Source organism: Sturnira hondurensis, unplaced genomic scaffold (assembly GCF_014824575.4).
Source record: "Sturnira hondurensis isolate 20B ecotype Veracruz unplaced genomic scaffold, ASM1482457v3 Scaffold0000880, whole genome shotgun sequence".
Classification (NCBI taxonomy): Eukaryota; Metazoa; Chordata; class Mammalia; order Chiroptera; family Phyllostomidae; genus Sturnira; species Sturnira hondurensis.
Window position 1 is genome coordinate 12,051,105 of NW_028073511.1, and position 19,267 is coordinate 12,070,371.

Below are 19,267 nucleotides of genomic sequence, written 5' to 3' on the forward strand. Positions count from 1 at the left end.
CACAGGGTGGGCCTTAGCAGCAGCTGGGAAAACCTCCTGGGGAACAGCTGGTGTCCAAGGCCCCACATTTCTGCCACCATGGACCATCAGAGTAGTTTTCTGCAGTAATGGTTTTGGGGCGGACATGTTTCATTAAAATAGCACTTTACATTTGTGGTATTTTTCCATTGACAGAAAACTCTCACAGTCATTATCTCATCTGGTCCCACTTGGTCTTCAGATCAGACCTGGCAGAGTCTGTTAACATGAATCAGGAGCCAAAGCTCTGGGCCTGGGTTCACAGCCTTGCTCTGATGTTTATTCCATGAACGACAGTGGGGGCGAAATCACTTTAATTCTCGGGATTCCATTTCCTCAGCACAAAACAGGAAAACTAGGCTAGATGATCGCCCCTTAAAATGAACATTTATGGACAAACACCTCAAAGCAAACTTTCCATAGTCAACTCCATCCACTGCTGAATGAAATTTAAACTGGCTTGTCACTTTGTCACACCACTTACTGTTTACCAGCTCAAATATGACTAAAATAAACCAAAACCACCTTGGTATGCATCGTAACAAATAAGCCATGTCAGTTCATCTTCCCCAAGAACCTAATAAGGGAGGAAGTTCGGGTATTATTACCTCTAGTTTTCAGATGAGGAAATCTAGGTGAGAATCAGTGATTCCTGGCAATCACACAGCAGGTAGAAAAGTTCTACCTTCCAGTTCAGAGGAAACCAAACCATCGTGGACATGAAAAAGCCAACCCCACCTTCATGGGCACCCAGCTTCACAACGCTGATGACTGTCAACCGTCTGACTGAAAAGAGTGTAGTCAGCTGGGACACAGGACACTTATCTGACCTCTGATCCACGCAAGTCAGCTCATGGGGCCACAGGTGCCTTCACATCAAACTGAGTGTTTTAGGCACATTTTCAAATTGCTGATCGCTGAAGGGTGGACAGAGGCTGTGTCCAAATTAAAACCTTCACCTCCCAGTGGCTCTGCCCTGTCTGTGCCCTGTGGGCACCCTCCACATCCTTGTTGATTTGTTTCTCCCGCATTGGGTGGGTCTCTCCTTGACAACTGGGGACCACATTTAGCCAAGCAGCTGCCCATTGGCATCTAAAGCCTGTGATATGTAGTTCTGGCAGCATCTAAAAGGATTTATTATTATCATCCCGTGAGTTCATTATTATTCTTATCATCCTCATGAAATTTGGTAGCTGAGCCCACTACAAAGCATTAAGCCCTCGTTTGACATGAAACAGTCGGTTTTCTTCAATCCCTCCACAGTTGAGGGGCCCTCCACCCCGCCCAGTTTCTGCTCCCTGTTGGAGGGCTCTAAGAGGTGGCCTGCAGCCATGGATAGGTCAGCCTGGGAATCCCTCCACCGCTGCCCTGTCCCAGTGTCCCCCTGAGGGAGACCAGGCTCTTCACCAAATAAAAGGCAATTAGAACGAGATACAGAGAACACTGAGCTAGGGGGCAGGAGATGCACATTCGGTGACCAAGGGCAAGTCTCTGCTAACCCGGACCTCAGTTTCCTCATCTGTGAAATGAGATAACCAGGTGAGATTACTTTGAAGATTAATCCTGAGATAATCTTGCTCAGACCAGCTCTAATTTTACCCTTTCCCTGCGTCTGGACATTTCCACAGGGAAGAGCACCTTGGTGGGGAAGATCTCAGGAGAAGACCCTCCCCCTTGTCACGTCTCACTGTGTTAGGGAGAACACAAGTAGCTCTTTATCAGGGAAATGAGAATTCCTCACCTAAAATGTGCTGAGGTTAGGGGTCCTTAGCTTTGGATTCCATCCCAGCCTTTTTGATAACTGGCCATGTATCTCTCAGCAAGTCCCCTCTGTACCTCTGATGGCTCATTTTAAAAATGTAAAGTATAACCACTTACACAAATAATTTGTTAAATTAAGGTCACTTCCCTCCTTGACCCTAGAAAAATCTTAAAACTACAGGATTGATACAACACTATAAAGATGCTTATCTTCATATCTTTGGGATAGCTGGTAGGTTTAAATTTTGTTGTCAAGTTTTAGAAAACCTCATTCCAGTTTGATTTAACAAACACTTGTTAGGAGCCCACTGTGCACTTTATATTGTTCTGGAGACAAAAGAACATACCAAAGAAGTATAAACTTGACCTCCAGGAATTCACTGTATTGTGAATGCAGACGAATTGTAAAACAAACTTTAAAAGAGTATAATGATATGTTCAAGTGTATACAGACCTATAACAAATGCTTAACCCACCCATGTTGGGCTCCGAGCCTCCAGCAGTGGGGGAGACTGGTGTTGACTGACCCAAGTTTGGGGCAGGCTGCATGAAACAGACAGAACTGGAGACAGACTGTGAATGAGTGGAACTAGCAGTTTTCCACATTTATAATAGCAGACCTTCAACAACAAACGCCAGAATTAAGTAAGAAAAAGAACTTTATATCAATGATGGGGAGAAATGTTTATTCCTCTGTGTTCAAAAGCAACAGATTTCGGACCATGATTTTTCAGGTGAAAATTATCAGAGAATCCCAATTTAGGTTTACTTAAGATGTAGAAATAGTGGCACTACCTTGCTACAGATAAATGTGTAACCTGAAGGAACCCCTTTTAAGATCTCCTGCTGTGAGTGTATTCTTCTCAAAGTGGCTGCTTTGTGTCCCAAGCCTTCCCCAGCCCGACCCCTTCACAGAGCACCGAATCCAGCCACAGGTTAATGAGTGCTTCCTGAATACACTCTACACATTCCTGCTTTTAGGCCTTCGCTCAAGCCCTTCCCCCGTCTGGGAAAGCCCTTCCCTCACCTCTCCTGGTATGTGAGCCCTTTCCTATCTTTAGGACCCAGCTGAGCCCAATGTCCTCCATGAAGATTTCACTTCCTGGCCCATCACTTACCATTCTCTGCTTCTGAATGCCAAAAGCACTTATTTCCTGTACTATCAATTTGCAATTTTTGGGTATGTTTTTTCCAGATATAGTTCCTATCCCCAAAAGAACCTATTTCAGTCTCTTAAGGTAGGAAACATAGTCACTCTTTTGTATTTCTTTTGCTTAATATAGAACACCACAATTTGGCAGACACTCACTAAATATATATCTTTATATATATAAAGTTTTATATATATATAAAATAATATTTATATTTATAGTTGAGCATTTATCTAGTCAGGTCCCAAAATTGCCATGTTTTTCATAACTCCACCACAATGACCCTCCCATTTGAGAAAATGGCCAAAGTATGTTAGAAATGACCTAAAAGGGTTGTAACTGAGGTGGTGTATATTGACAAAACCTAAAATAAATCCAGTATCCTTAAAATAATTTAATGTCCTTACTCTTTAAAAAATAACACATGCATTATTTCAGTATACCCTATAAACAGAAATATTAATATATATTTGCCTTATCTGAAAAAGGGTTTAGCAAAGGACATTTCTCCTTGCAATGAGACAGCTGAAGAGGTGTAATTTAACAGCTTGCAGAGGCCCGTCACTGTGGTGATTGAGGTGGACATAAGGCATGGACATCACCAAGGCCCTTAAAAGACACAAACAGGTGGGAGAGTGTGCTGGGGGTGGGCACAGGCTGCAGAGTACAAAAAGGAAGAGGCCAGCCGTTGGAGAGCAGAGACAAGAAGAGGCAGAGAGGGAGGCTGCCCGAGGAATGGGAGGAGAGAAGAGGAGAGCAGTGTGAATCTGAAGCTAGGTCACATCTAGACAGGACACAGTAAGCGGTAAAGCCAGTGCAAATGCCAGAAGTAAAAGAGAGAAAGGCAAATGAGCAGACAGGGCACAGATAAGGAAAAAGGATGGATTCTCAGGAGAGGGTATGCACATTAAGGGAAGACAGATGATTTCTCTGTGTGACCAGAAGGATAGCAATTACAAAGATGAGAATGGCAGGAAAGGGAAGAAAAGGGAATAGGTAAGGACAAAATAAGTCATATAAGTACACAAGTACTAGTTAAATGCTTAGAAAATTATCAGGTAGCTAGGCTAAGCTGGAAAGAGAACCACAGCTCTACCAAAGAGGGGACCATCAGAAAGACAGGGGCAGGCAATTTAAGGGACTAGCTACTGAGGTAAAAATGCAAAAAAAAAAAAATTTAAAAAGGAAGAAGAAGATGGAAAAGGTGAGAAGCAGGAGAGGGAAAACCCAAAGGAGACACTGGCCCAGAAACCTTTTTAACTTTCTGTAAAAATCTTCAAGGCCCCAAACTAGGCCAAGATTCTGACTGACATTTCTGAGCTCACCAGCTGCTGTTTCCTTGAGAGTATTCTGACAGGAAGGCATAGAAATGCAAGCCAACACTGCCAGCTCTGGACAAAATAATAATACTAACACTCCATGCTCTAACCACCACCGTGGGGCCGACACCTCCCACGGAAGAAGGCACACGGAGGAGGAGGGACCTGCCTGCAGTGTTTCCCCAGGTAAGTCCCAAGCTGCTCCCCCATACTGCTTTCTCCTCTAATTGTCCTCTGGCCATTCCTGCCTTGCCCATCTGTCTTTCTTCCTTTGTGCATTTTTTGGAAAGCCCTGCGGGTGATCTGCTTCTGTCATCTGAAGCCAGCACTGCGATGTCTGTAGGAGCAGGTGAAGCCCCCCATCCTGCATTCTGCACTTCACACAGGTTGGGGAGGACTGCTAGAATCCAGATCCACCAGGCAGAGCTAGGTGAAGGGAAATGAGTGAGAGAAATCACCCCTGCCTGCATTATCAGTGTGTGGGAATGAATTGTGGGCTAGTCAGCATTGACAATGAACTAGTTTCTGTGTGCTGGAGCTTGAAGCAAAGGCAGAGAGGAAGGGTAGGTGTGGAAGATGGAGGGACAATAAAAGGCAGCTCCTAGGCAGAGATCTTGCATAGTTGCCCCAAGTAGGGGCTGGTCAATTATTTAAACAATAGCTAAGGTTTGAGGAGTGTTGGATGCGAATTTGACAGCACATGACCTTGAATTTGGGGCTTGCCCATTCAGTGACTTGACCTTTCAAAATATTTTATTTTGAATGCATGTTGAAATTTTCTTCAAAGCAACTCAGAGGAATTTAATTCTAATATGTAATTTATCTCAAGCATGCAATTATTGAATTGCAATGTTTTCTTCAGATGAGTCCGCAGATATCCCCACTAAGACCATGTGAAATGTAACATGTTTAAAAAAAAAACACTAAGAGACTAACTTCCCCAGAAATGTATTTCCTTGGAAAACTAGGACAAGAACCAGATTCTCTAACTTGTTCTCTGGACCTTAAGCAATTTTTTAATTCTCACTCAGTTTAATAGGTTCAAAAAGAGAGAGAGAGAGAGATTTTGGAACTAATGATCTTTATCATTATTCCTCATTATTATGTTTTCTTACATTATATTATCAGCATGATCCCTCTGCAAATACGACACGGGGTTGTGTGAGTCCTTGGGCCCTCTGCTGGGCTATCTTCTCGATAAAAACTCACCTCATTTTATATCGACTTTCACCCAACTTCACTAAAGGTTTGCTGATGAAGATTGGAAGCCAAAGGGATGATTCCCAGTGGTGTACAACCCCTCAAGCTGAAAACTCGTAGTAACTTCACAGACAGGGTTCCCCTCTCTTTGGAGCCGTAGACTTCCCACCTGCATCCTCATTGGCAAAGGCTCCAAAACTACATTCTTGAAGAGCCACCTTCTCCGCTTCTCTGTGGCTTTACTCCCCTCCTACCTCCTCACTATTGGGAAGCTCAGGATGGGGCAGGGGGCAATTTCCTGCTCTTGAACTGCTGAGTATCAAACACTGATTGAACTAGAGCAGCGGTTCTTGAAGTGTAGTCCCCCAGAGAAGCACCATTAGAATCACCTGGGAACTTGTCAGAAATGCAGATTCTCAGATCCCACCCCAGGCAAACTGAACCAGGAACTCTGGGGGTAGGATCTGGCAGTCTGTGTTTTAGCAAGCCCCCCAGGGGACTCTGATACACGGAGTTAGGGAGCTGATTTCTTAAAGTGCACCTTTCTGAACCCACAGAGCTCAGATCTCCTTGCAGGTGTGACTCTGGCCTTCTACAGGGCTATAGCTGTTAAAGGAGACCCTTCTACAAACAACAGCCTTTCAGTGCCTTGTGTCCTCCATCTGTTAAAAAAAGGGACATTTAAGATATAAGTAACTTGTGACAACACTGAGAACAGTGCCTCTACCCAGGAAGCGCTAGGTGTGGTGGTGGTGGCAACTCTATCTGCTTCACCCTTACAAAAGGCCTTCACTCAAGCAATAGGCAGTATGGGAAATCGAAAGCGAAGCTGTCAGGATCCCAGTCCTCATGAAAGGAGACGCGTGCATTGCAGGCACACAAGGAATCAGACAGCAAGGGAAGATGCGATGTGTGCCCGTGCACAGGTAGAAACAACAGGAACTGAGAAGAGGAAGAGCTCCAACTAGGAGCAGAGTTGGTGGAGGAAGTGTGGTATGAACTGAGCCTTAAAGAGCAATTTTAACTAGCAAAGATGGGCAAAGGGAAAAGAACATTCCAGGTGAAAGCTGACCACAAGGAACATTGCAGAGATAAAACATTAGTGGTCAGGTGTGGACAAGAGCACCCAGTTACCTTCTGCGACTAACGTGTCAACTGTTCATGTATGGAAACAGACTACCCCATCCCTCACTGTTCATCACCACGTTTGCCAACACCCTTTCTTTAACCCAAACGGATATTCCCGTGGTTGAGTCTTTTCCAGTATTGATGTCATTACCTTGGCATCCATATCTCTTCATCTTGTTTATTACTAGATCGATGCTTTTCAGAGTCCTCAGCTCACTGGCAACAGAATAAATTGAGAATGGTTGCAAAAATGCAGATTCCTGGGACCTCGCCTGGGGGGCTCAATTTAGCATCTTTGAGAGAAGAATCTGCACTTTAACAAGTTCCCTTCTGATTCTAATGTTCACTCAAGTTTGAGAGCAGATCTCCTAGACATGTTTTTCCCCAAATTTGCTGAGCATAGAAATCACCTGGGAGTGTTGGTTAAAAATATGGATGCCCACACGTTCCCATGGGGATTTGAGTTCCATGGCCCTGGAGTGGGGTGTAGAAAACGAGCATTCGCAGAATTCAGTGCCTCTGTGGCACTAAGGAGCAAGCAACCGTGGGCAATAGAGACTGTTAGAAGGAATGTGTGCTTTGGGTTGCAGCGATGCTTCAAGTCATAGGTCAGCCATATACAAGCTGTGTGATTTGGGTGAGTTTCTTAACCACTCTATGTCTCCAAATTACTTTACCTGCTGGAGATAGTTTTACCCTGTGTAATCAAAGACACTTCACGGAATTGCTGGAGGTAGAAATAAGGAAACAACTTAGCATACCGGTGGCTCCATCTCCTTGTCCCTCCCTTCCTGGAAGTCCCAGCTCCAGCTCTCCAGCTCTGATGAGTAGCAGGGCAAGAACATCCGTGACGGTAAACTGCCCCCGATACCCCCTCTTGTGAGCAGGGAAGCTCTGAAGACGCTGCAGGAGAGAAGACAGGCTCTTGGAGCTGGCCTTGCTTTTGGCTGCCCCTGGAAAGTTAAAATGGGACTCATGAGTGAATCAACATTCAGAACTGGTCAGTCCTCTAAAAATAGCAAGAAGTTCTGGCTGCACCTTAGGAAAAAGAAGGTCCTCCCCTGACATACTACCCCAAGCTTCCCTTAAAAGGAGGGGCCTCTGCTTCATTTCCTACCTCCTTAGCCAGATAATGGTAAGCCCCAAATAATTTGGCTTGTATCTGATGAACTCCAGAATAGCCCCTGCTCCATGGACAACCTCCAAGAACATCAGCAGTGCATAAGGTCACAAGTGTCCCTATTTGGGGGTGGACACTTCTGTGCAGACCCTTCCTCCCACAAGCACTAGCAGGGTCCTAACCCCCATAAAAGTGTGCAATCCTGATTGCTTTTGAAGAAACTGTAATTGATTGTTTTAAATTCTCAGGCTTGACCGTAGGGCAGAAAAGGGACTGGGAGATCCAAAACGACTATTTTAGAAATTCAGAGAGTGAGATACAGGTGATTTTCCTGCAGAAAGTCCTGGTTCCTCTCCTCACCCAGCAAAGGGCTGGCCAATTAAGCTCAGACCTGTCATCAGAAGCGAAAGCCTAATGGTCACTAAAGAGACAGTCAGACTCACCTTACATGCTTACATCTTTTCATAAAGGTTCCGAGAGTGAGACTGGGCCCTGGATATTCAAAGCCTTTCATGGTTCTTGTCAGAAATGATACTGATGACCCCTTTCCTTAACAAATCCTGTTCAAACGTATTAAAATAAAATAATTGTTTTTTAAAAATATGAAAAGATATTTTTATACTATCTGAGTTTTTGCATGTATTTTAGAACCACCCCTTGTATAAAATTTTCATGAGAATAAAACTCATTAAAGTAGATCAAATATAAGGACTTCCATGCAGTGAATAGTTTCAGGTACTGTATCAATATTAATTAATATTAAATATATATTAAATAATAGTAGCAGAAACCGTTTATTAGACTTCTGATACTGTGTTCATAGCACCTTATACAAATCTATCTCACTGAAGCCATCCTGTAGAGTAATCCTTATTATTCTCACTTTATAGGTAAAGAAACTGAGCCTCAAAGAGGTTAAGTAACTTGCTCAAGGTCACAGAGCCAGAATGCACAGATGCCCAATCTCTTCTCTCCTGATCCTTCTGCTGCCAATAACCTTGAAGGTGATATTATGTTAGCCTGTAATTCATACTTCTCCCCATCTTAATGCATCCTTGATTTTCCCCTAATCAGAGAGTGTTTCTGAGGACCATTAATGGATAATCACCATGCTCACTTCTCTGTGACGTTGTCTCTGAATTATTTATGTTTAAAACCTGCCCTGCTCAGTGAAAGAAATCAGAAAAAATGATGCTGGCCACCAATGCCTGTGATGGCACCTTGACTGTCACTTAAGTTCTAAATGCTTTCAAATGGCACTTGCCTCTCAGGAATAAAGGAAAGAACACTTTATTAATTAAGACCTTTAAAAAATATCTGATTCCAGGGCAGAGGGAAAAACAAACCTTGTTTTCAATAACATGTTGAGTGACATTTTGTGTTGCCCCCAGCCTGTTCCCCTAAGAAGCTCACGATCCTCTCCCATATTACCTTATTAACCTTCAACCCACCCTGGGGGGCAGAACTGCTGCACAAACACTGCAGGAATGAGGAATGGAAAGGTGGTGATTTTGCCGATAGCACGTGGCACACAAGTGGCCAAGTGACACATTGTATTTCCCCATTCTTTCTATTAACACCACCTGCTTAATTCAGAAGATTTGGGCAGGTAATAAGCTAAATAAATAACCTAGAAAGCCTACATCTACTGGCTGTATGAATGACCTTTGGCCCTATGCAAAACTCAGAGGAACATGTCTTTATATTCCCCACCCTAGACTTTTCTCTTTCATCTAGGCCCAGTCTGAAAAGTTTTGATTTTTGTTGTAGTTGTTTCTTTATTGTTTTTTCAGCCTACCTCTCAGTCCATTTTCTAATCTGTTCCAGGAATTTCCTTCCTGGCATCTTAAGTTAGATGATCAGAAAAAGTAAGACTTAAATGTAATCAAGTAATTAGTTTGATATCAAAGTTTTTCATTTTTGTTTTTTCCTAAATATTTTGAAGCCAACTTTTAAGTAACCTTTTGGCCATATGAGGTTGGGCTTGACAAAAAGTCAAAAACATTCACACCCAAATGTTAAGGACAGTCTCTGGGATGTTTAGCACTGTCTTGGTTGTCTTACATCATCTTCTTCCTTTTTCTGTCATTTGTATTGTTACATGAATTAATCACCTTTTGGACTTCAGCGGGCTCACAAGAAGCAGGTGTCTGACAGCTGGTTCTTTCTAGTTCTCTGGACAGGAACACTTGGTGGTCCCTCTCGTCTATGCAGACTCTGACTTCTGAAAATCACATGCCCAACCCTTTGGAGATCTTGATCTGACAAACTGAACCAGTTACAACGACCCTCTACTCAGCTCTTAAGGTCCCTGGTTCCCTGGAAAGGAAAACACATTCTCATCTTCTCAGAGGCATAGTCACACCTTTGCCTCGGCCCCTCTGCCGCTCTCCCCATCGCCCTCTGCTCCTGATCGATCACAGCCCCCAGATGTGGGGGAGGAAAAGCAGCCCACATCCTCACTGATCTAAAGATTGCACTTGACAATCTGGAGGACTGTGCTTTCACAGAAGCTCATATAGCAATGGGAGTGCATTAAATGAGCTATTAGATGATTCCCAAAGCCAGATTGTGATTGCAGTGCTGAGGACATTTTCCTATTTTCCTTAGAAAAAGTATGGTTTCTAAGCCATCACCACCACCAGTACCCTGAACACACAGCTGTAGAGGAATAAGTGCCAGAGTATCAGTCCCATAGTGTTTTCTTCTCTTCTTTCCTTCTCAAGTCTTACAGTCTAAGCTCATCACCGTGGGTTGATCAAAGACTCCCTCCAAACTGATTAGTTTTTTAAAGCGTTACTATTTACATGTATGTAAACCTATTCGTTTCTATGACCCTCAACTGAAAACCCAATGAAAATGACAGCTACTTCATAGAGCAGTGGATTTAAAGAAGTTGTATAAGCAACGCACCAAAAATGACCCCTTACTCATAGAGTGAGCTTGAAAAGAATTTTCATTCTTTTTAAAATTAATTTTACCACTAGATTTTGTTAAGCTCTTGCCAGTGCGGAGAGCCGCAAACCTTCTCTGGGTGCCGTTCTTCTGTTGTCAGAGTCCGTTTCCTGGTAGAGAATCAGATGCCGTGAAGCTGAAAACCCTTTTGCCCTTTAGCTGGGGTGGCCTGTCCAGACCCCAGGTGGCTTGACAGCTGCCAGCGTCCCTCACTCCGTGGCTCCTGCCTCACTGTTTGTGGGGCAGGTGATAGGCTAGTGGGAGCAGAAGCCGAACAAAAAAATCCTTCCCACAATGAACAATCACGCTTGGAATGCTGCCCCGGCAGCTGCAGGCTTCAACACGCGTGCACGGCCCGCATACAGTAGGAAACCAGGAGGGCCCGCTGTGTTTCTCAGTGGGGTTTGTTCTCGGTGCATGGGCAGAGTACTTCTCTGTTGGATTCCCTCTCTTAAAAAAAATTTCTCTTCATGGGAATTCAAACATTAAAAAAGAATTATACTGAAATGTGTAAAGCAGCAGCTATTAAATTAATTAATAGTAATAACAAAATAGAACTATACCAAAATAAGCCAGTGAAACTTGGGTGCCATTTATTTCTGCCCAAACAGCAGGGGAGAAATAGGGCACCAGGAAGCACTGCCATTCCTCACCACAGATGCGCCCCAGGATGTTTTGGGGGGGGAGGAGGTGAGGGGATGGATGAGATAAGGTCCCAGTGGTCCTGCCCTCCCAGTGTTTCCCACTCAGAGGAGGAGAGATGGTGTGAGTGGCCCACATCTGAGATGCTGGGCTGCATCTGGACAGTGGAAGAAGCCGGGACCAAGACTGCTTCCCAAGGCCACATGCTTCTTTATATCCCCATACGGATTACTTTGCTATGGAATGTAAGGAAGTGTGTGGTTTCGGCAAGTGCCTCCTCGCTGGCCCCAGGGTCCCACCCAGAGATTTTTACCCTCCTCCTCATCAGGGCTTTGTGCCAGCAGGGGTCTCCCTCAGCAATGAAGAGAGAGCCTCTGAATTCTGGCTGGGCTGCTCTCCCACCGGCCCTTCTCTCTCTTATAGGTTCCAAGAGTTCAGGCTGTTGTCCCCGTCTCCCAGACCTCCTGCCACCTTGGCAAAGAGGCCACATCATCTAAAGATTTTTCATAGAATCAGCCCTGGCCCTCTAAGCTCCTTCCTCCAGTCATTTTGCTCCTGAAATGAGATGTTTTTGCTAACCAAACTGAATTGTAATTATTTTATATCCATCCCTTTCCTTTATCCTCATCTGTGTCCGAGGCAGTCTGTGCATTTCAAAGGGCTTTCATTGCAGTTGGAACCGCAGTGCTGTGAGCCCAGGAGGCCACAGCCTCGGGCCACACAGCCAGGCCCCTGACCCTGCTCTGCTCACTTTTCCACTTCACATCACAACCCTGTGGCCAAGCAGCACTTTGGAGTGAGGCCATTAGGGGGAAAGTTTGAGGCACTAAAATAGCGATTCACTCATCTAAATGGCCAAGTCCTCTCTCCCCTCCTTCCTGATCCCCTGTGTTCCCAGCTCTGACCTAAAAGGTCTGGACTTACCCCAAGAATGGGGAGGACTTAGGGAGAGAGGCTCTGAACCTGAGAAGAAACCATGGTCACCCAGGGCTCAGGCCATCTCCTTCCCCAGCAGTTCAGAATGAGGGAGGAGGCTGAAGGCGGTCTCCCTCCCTCCCTTAAAGCCCAGGATGGCTGCATGCGTTCCACAGCTCGGCTCCCTGTGGTCAGTGCGTGTGAGAGATGAGGGCCGGGGCCGCACTCTGTGTATACTATGAGTTCTTAAGCAGAACCACAGAAGGAGACACGACAGGATGTGATGGTGCGTGCCGAAGTGCACAAGAGGGAGCTGTAAAATAAAACTAAGAAGCAGCAAAATGAGGACGTGGGATGAGGAGGAAGAGGAAGGACAAAGAGAGGATGCATGTGTACAGGTGGCAGAGGGCAGGAAAAATGCACAGTGGTTGGAGATGAAGGACACCTTTCCCTCAGAGAGGAAAGCACCCAGAGTACGATGGGCCAAACCCCTCAGCAGGCCACAGCAGCACAGCTGACACCACCCTCTGCCTCACACAGACACCAGGCAACTGTCTAAGGGCCTCTGAGGACACACTACCCTGTACTCTTTGGGGAATGTGGAAAATTAAAGAATGTGGGAGAACTACTAAAGATGGGGAAGTGATAAAACTGAATAGAGAAATTGATAGCTTTAAATCAGCAGTTCTTAATTGGAGGTAATTGTGCCACCAGGACACATCTGGCTAAGTCTGGGCACATTCCTTGTTGTCACAACGAGGATGCACTCCCACCTTGCTGGCATCTAAAGGGTGCAGACCAGAGACGGTGCTATATACCCTACCAGGCACAGGACAGCTCTCCACAGCCAAGACTTACCTGACCCGATACACCAAAGCTGAGAAAGCTTGCTTTAGAGCACCATGCTTTGTGTGAATAAGATTTCGGATATTGGCATATTATGGCATATTCCTTCCAAAGAAAGTTATTGCCCTTACTTGATAAACATTCCTGCCTGTAAAATAGGCAGCTACCTTAGAATTGTTCCTCTTTCTACTGACAACACTTTCCCTTTTCTAAATCATATCTTCTATAAAGATAGTTTTCCCTTCTTGAAGCTGGAGGCTGATTTCATGTCGCCTGCTCAGAAATCTAGGGTGTATTGTGTGGGTGGGGCAGGATGTGAGTAACGAAGAAGAGAGAGATGATGAAGAGGAATGTCCTGAATTGAAAAAATTATACTGCAAGAAGCATGACGTTCTGACTGATGAGCTGGACCCACATAGTTTTCCATCCTGATTTTAGACAGCCTGGCCAAGCTGCACCCCACAGCTGACTGCCCCCTGGTTCCCCAGGGGGAGCTAGAGAAGGATGACAGGGCGAGGGTGAGGTTAGCCAGAGGAAGAGCTAAGACCCCTCTATCATTAGCAGTGGGAGGTAAGATGCCTGACTGCTGAGCCAGCAGAAGGGATACCGAGAATGAGGGGACTTAGTACATGAAAGAAGCTCCAGCATCACCCTGCACAGACCCTCCTAGAGCCACGCCACAGTCCCTGGGGCCCACCGCTTTCCCACCACCATCATCGCAGTGTGCTTTGACCTAGTCGTCATCTCTACAGTGCCTTGTTGAGTTCTTTGTGTTGTGCACTATCTTATTTATTACAGACAGAGCACTCAAGCTGGGGTCCAGCTGGCAGAAGTCCCCTTGGTTGGGTAAAATAGTTCTGCTTTGCCTGGTCAGTGGTTCTAACACTTCAGAGGAGAAATGAAAACACAGCTGAGGGAAGGGAAATACATGAAGGACAGGCTGGAATTAAGAGTGGAACCCTCGGCCTCACATGCAGTCAGAACTGTCTCAAGGACTCCATGACCCCTGTAAGTGTCCATTGTGCCCACCAGAGACTTCGTGTTGGCTACCTGTTCTCTGTTTTCACTAAGCCTTACAACAAGTAGGCAAGGCGGGTATGGTCCCCCACTGCACAGATGTTGAATTCGAGGTTTAAAGATGTTGTATAACTTCCTCAGAACAAAAGAGCCAGGAAGCATCAGTGGGATTTGAACCCAGGTAAGAAAAACACCAAGGCCACGTGCTTTCTACTTCATTACGCTTGTCTTCAACAGGGAGAAGAAACAGAAGAGCAGGCAAAGCCTACTCCCAAGAGCAGTTTTCTGGTATCATTCAAACTACCCCATTTTCCTACTCTTTCTCCACCTGTTCATATACATTGTGAAGGTAGCCAGCCACCTTTCTAGAGAGAGTCTCCTTCTTCACCAGCTCCCTACCCCTTGATCACACTTAGAAATAGAAGGAAACCAGTGGGTGTCTCTCCAGTCCAGTTGTTCTCAAACTTTAGCTGCACCAGAATCACCTGAAGAGCAGGTGACAATAAAAATGTCTGGCTCGCCCCAGATGTTGTGGACTGATAAATGTTGCTTTTTCATTGCAAGGTCAACCTGTACATTTTTATGCACTGGAATCCAGATTCATCCTTTAAAATCCACAAGAATCAAAAATTTTTCTCATTTTACCCATTTGTCAAACCAAACAACCTCAGGGTCTATCGCCAAGAAAATGACTAAATAAAACAGAGTATGTTCACCTAGTAGAAAACTATACAATAATAAAAAATAATTAACTACACTTGCCGGTCATTGTGGGTAAAGCTTTCAAATGTCATTTGAAGTGAAAATACCAAGTCGCAGAAGAATCCCTATGGTGTGGCCCCATTATGTTAAAAAACGAACAATGTATTATTTAGGAATATATACATCAATGGTAAAAATTATTTGAAAAGACCATTTAAATTGTATTGTAGAAAGGAACTCAGAATAATAGTTACCTCTGAGGAGAAGTTAAAGAGCTAAACTGGGGAAAGCGTTCAGGAAGCACCACGGTACCAATGAAGTCCTTTTTCTAAGTAGATGGTCACTTGTGGGTTTCAGTTTATCGCCATGCTTCATGACTTACACGTGTATTACACACATGCTCCTCATACGCATCACATTTTTTAAAAAATTGGCATTTCTAATTTATTTTAAAAATTGAAATTTAAAATTATTTAAAGAACATAAGCCAAAATGCTACATTTATTATGGAAGATGGGAAGAGAGAGAATTATGAGAGACTTGTTTTCCATTTTCTACAATTCTAGATCCTTGTAGTTCTTGACAATGGTTCTATTTGAGAAAAGAACAAGGATCAAAGAAAGAAAATAAAGCAAAGGCATGCAATTCAAAATAAACGTTACGTGTGGTTTTCACAAGTCCTGTGAGAGGATGTTCTGGGCAAGGGAAGCTACTGTGATTTGATTCATGCTAATGCTGGTTCTCTCTGTGTTGCAGGCTTGGACCAACGATGCTTGGGACATACCGAGGAACCCTCACACTAGCGGCTGCCTGCAGTTGCCTCCCAGTGGAGCTGCCTCCTGCTCTGGCTGGTCAAACGGAACCAAGTCCGTCTTCCTGAGAGGTTTGGTCCCCTTCAACCAGCTACAGCAGGGCTGGCAATGCCCAGTCCTTGGAGAAACAGAAGAGATCCACCTGTGGCTGAAATTACATGCTAGAGCTTCCCTTAAGAAAATGACTCTGATTTTATCATATACTCTCACCTTCCCAGGAAGGGAGAAAGGAGGAGCCCTGGGTTCACAAGTGAGGAAGATATCCCTACTCAACACACAGAGCTTTGTGGCTTTACACCCACAACCACAACCACTCACATGCTCCTGACATACACAGTCAGTAAAGATTTTGAGGATGGAATTTTTGCCAGCTCTGGGACAGCCAGGGTAAGGGCATGAGACCTCAAAGACAGGACTTCCGCTCGAAAGGGGCTAACAGTCTAAGTAAAGAAACTGGATTTATGAATATGACACAATTCAAAGGAATTTCCAGTCACAGCACAGCTAGTTCCAAGACACAATACTTCTTATACAGCACACCGAATATGCCTGACACACTGTACCACCAAGGATTTATTGATCCTTCAGCCCAAGATATCTATTTACTAAGCAACATACATGTGAATCAGTTTCCTGATCTATGGAATGGTGATAATAATCATTGCACCCACCACATACAATTTTGTGTGGAATGAAATGAGAATACGTGTAAAGAAGTTAACAAGCCCTCAATAATTGTTACCTGTTACTAAGGGGGAATCCTGACCTGTCCTTTTACTTTCTCTTTCAAAATGTGTATCTTTGCCAGTGTACCTAGGAGTATGCTCAAAACCTAGTTAATGCTCACTGACATTTATTGTTTGAGTTCCAGAAGGACACGTGTTCACATGCTGGCAACTGGCATAAACGTGATCTCAAGATGCCTAGAACCCCCCAAGTCTCCACACAGAGGGTGTGGTGCTCATCTCCATGTGCCTTGGAATCAGGGAGACCTGGGTTTGAATCCCGCCCTTCTCATTTATTACCTCTGATATGTTCTCTCTGAGCTTCAGTTAACAGTGCATAAACCTCCGTTTCCTCATCAGTAAAATAAGAACACTGATACTTAGAATTGATTTAAGGACTTAAGATCATGGATATAAAGAGCTAAATGCAATCCCTCAAGAAACGGTAGCTGTTTTTGTTTTGCTATTTTACATGGCAGTAGCTCAAGGACCAGGTTGTGTCCATGGGCCCCAGGAAAGTGGAAGGCCAGATTTTTTTAAAAAGAACTATTTACAGTGTTAATGTCTTCTTGGAAATAATTAAATAAATTTTAAAAATAAGAATAAAAAAGAACTAAAAATTAAACAAAACCTCATTACAGGGTATTTTTATACTCCTGTAATGAGATTTATACTTCAGCTATTAATTCTACTATCACACAGCATGCATTCACCCTTCCATGTGTTACTAGTATGTAACAAGTTTTGCTTAAAAAATGTTTTATATATGAGACTGGTAGTATCATCTTAAAGAAATATCCTGCCATGAAAGCCTTGCTTGTGAACTAGTCTATAACCACATGTTCTGCTGAGTCTGTGAAAGCCAGAGCATGTAATCCAAAGGTGTAGAGTTTAGACACAGACACTGGAGTCAGACTGCCCGGGATCAAATCCCAGCCCAACAAACCCCCACCAGCTGTGTCATTTGGGCAAGTTGCTTGATGTCCTTGGGCCTGAGTTTTCATCATATGCAGAATGAGAATAGCAATAACAGTGTTTACCTCACAGGATGTTCATGAGAACAAAATGAAAATACATGTAAAGGTCTAAAATCAGCTTTGGGTACTAATAAGCTTTGAAGCCTTTTTATCTTTGACAATGCACCTGAAATGTTGAAAAAACTAAATTGCTGTTCAATAAAACATTATTTAATAAATGATCACCATCATCATATTTTTATTCTAAACACAAACTATAGGATCAAGTATTGGGTCAGCCAAAAAGTTTGGTTTTCTCTGTAAGATGGCTTTAGTAGTGCTTAGCTGTCATTGACTTTATTCAGAACACTTTTGTTAGACTGTATTGTGGCAGCTGTCATATCAGCATACATTTAAAAAAAAAACAAAATTAGTGATTTTGATGTAACCATTTTAATATTGAAGATGGAAGAAAATACATGTTTTTGGCATATTACACTCTATTATTTCAAGAAAGGTAAAACCGCAACTGAAATGTAAAAAAAAAAAAGAAAAGAAAAAGGCTTGTGCAGTGTGTGGAGAAGATGCTGTGACTGATCAAATGTGTCAAAAGCAGACTGTGAAGTTTCATGCTCAAGGTTTCCAGGTGGACAATGTGCCACGGTCAGGTAGACCAGTTGAAGCTGACAGTGATCAACTTGAGACATTAATCGAGAACAATCAACATTCTACCATGCAGAAGATAGCTGACATATTCAAAATATCCAAATCAATAAAGCTATTGATGAAAATGAAAAACCTTTTATTTTATGGAAAGAAAAATATATGGACTTTTTGGCCAACCCAATACTTTGGCTTGTCTCTTTAAACACAATACACCGGTGCCAACCAGTAGTAAGGGGTAAGGTTCCGGCCAGCTTTCCTGCCTCCCCAGTTCTACAGTGTGATGAAGCTTCCCTGAGAGCTGGAGACACGTCCCTGGGAGCAAAGGCAGGGGGGTCCTGAAGTACAGCGATAGAGCTCTCAGGCAAACACCTGGGAAAACAAAGGCTTGAGCCCACGCAAAAACAATTACTATTGTGCCGATAAAAAAGGGGCCACATACTAAACCTGACAAGCTCAAGGGAGGACTACACAGTGGCCTTACAAATGTAGAGACCAAAAGTAACCACATAGGATGGTTTGAAATTAAAATTTTTTAATTAAAAGTGGTTCATGGTTCATAGTCATGGCCTAGGCCGGTATATCTCCCTAAAAAAGGTCCATCTTTACCTTAACTGAGCCTTTCTGTTGTCTTTTTGCACATATGATAACATAGCTAGTAACTTACCTTTGAAATGGGATCAAGTATTGAAATGTCAGAGTAATCTCCTTCTCCAGTCCCCTGAGGACACAATCTCCATGTCAGAGCAGGAGACCATGGAACCCCTCATTGTTATCTTGTTCCCCACTGCAGGGAAACTCACTGAGGTGCAACATGGCTCCAACAGCAAAGGCATCTGGGAAATGTTGAGTTGTTAACCCTCTGTAGCCTCAGGCTTGGCTGACCACCCAGAAAACTGGAATGGAATGCTTCCAGGAAGGAAGTTAATGAATGTACAGAGTATGATAACTACCTGATGTTATCTGTTAACTCAGGAATACATTCTTCTTTCTGGTGATCTTCATGACTAACCAACATATGGTTTTACCATTAACCATCTGTAAAAAGAGGACCCTATCCCAGGAGGGGGATGGATTCTTCTCTGCCAGCCACCGCTTAGAGCAGCTGCTTTGCCCATGTGTGTAAGTTCCTCCTACTAAAGCTCCTGTGAATTTGAATGAGGCTCCCAGTCAGTTCTTCAGAACCGGTCCTGAATTTAGACTTTTGGGGCTTCCCCCCAACCCAAGAATACCATCTCCAGATGCTGTAAATGTTAACTATCCTTACCCGCCAATGTAAAAGAAGTATGTGTCTCTCCCTTTGACTTTTTATCCAATCCCAGAGATTTCTTCACTCT

General features: G+C 43.8%; 1 long non-coding RNA gene across 1 annotated transcript; it reads left to right on the plus strand.

Moving 5' to 3' along the window:
- The first annotated feature begins 3,648 nt into the window (after window positions 1-3,648).
- LOC118992784 (uncharacterized) lies at window positions 3,649-16,860 on the plus strand. The gene is made up of 2 exons (XR_005067715.1): window positions 3,649-4,435; window positions 15,531-16,860. It is a non-coding gene; the product is annotated as an uncharacterized LOC118992784 (long non-coding RNA).
- The last annotated feature ends 2,407 nt before the right edge of the window (window positions 16,861-19,267 follow it).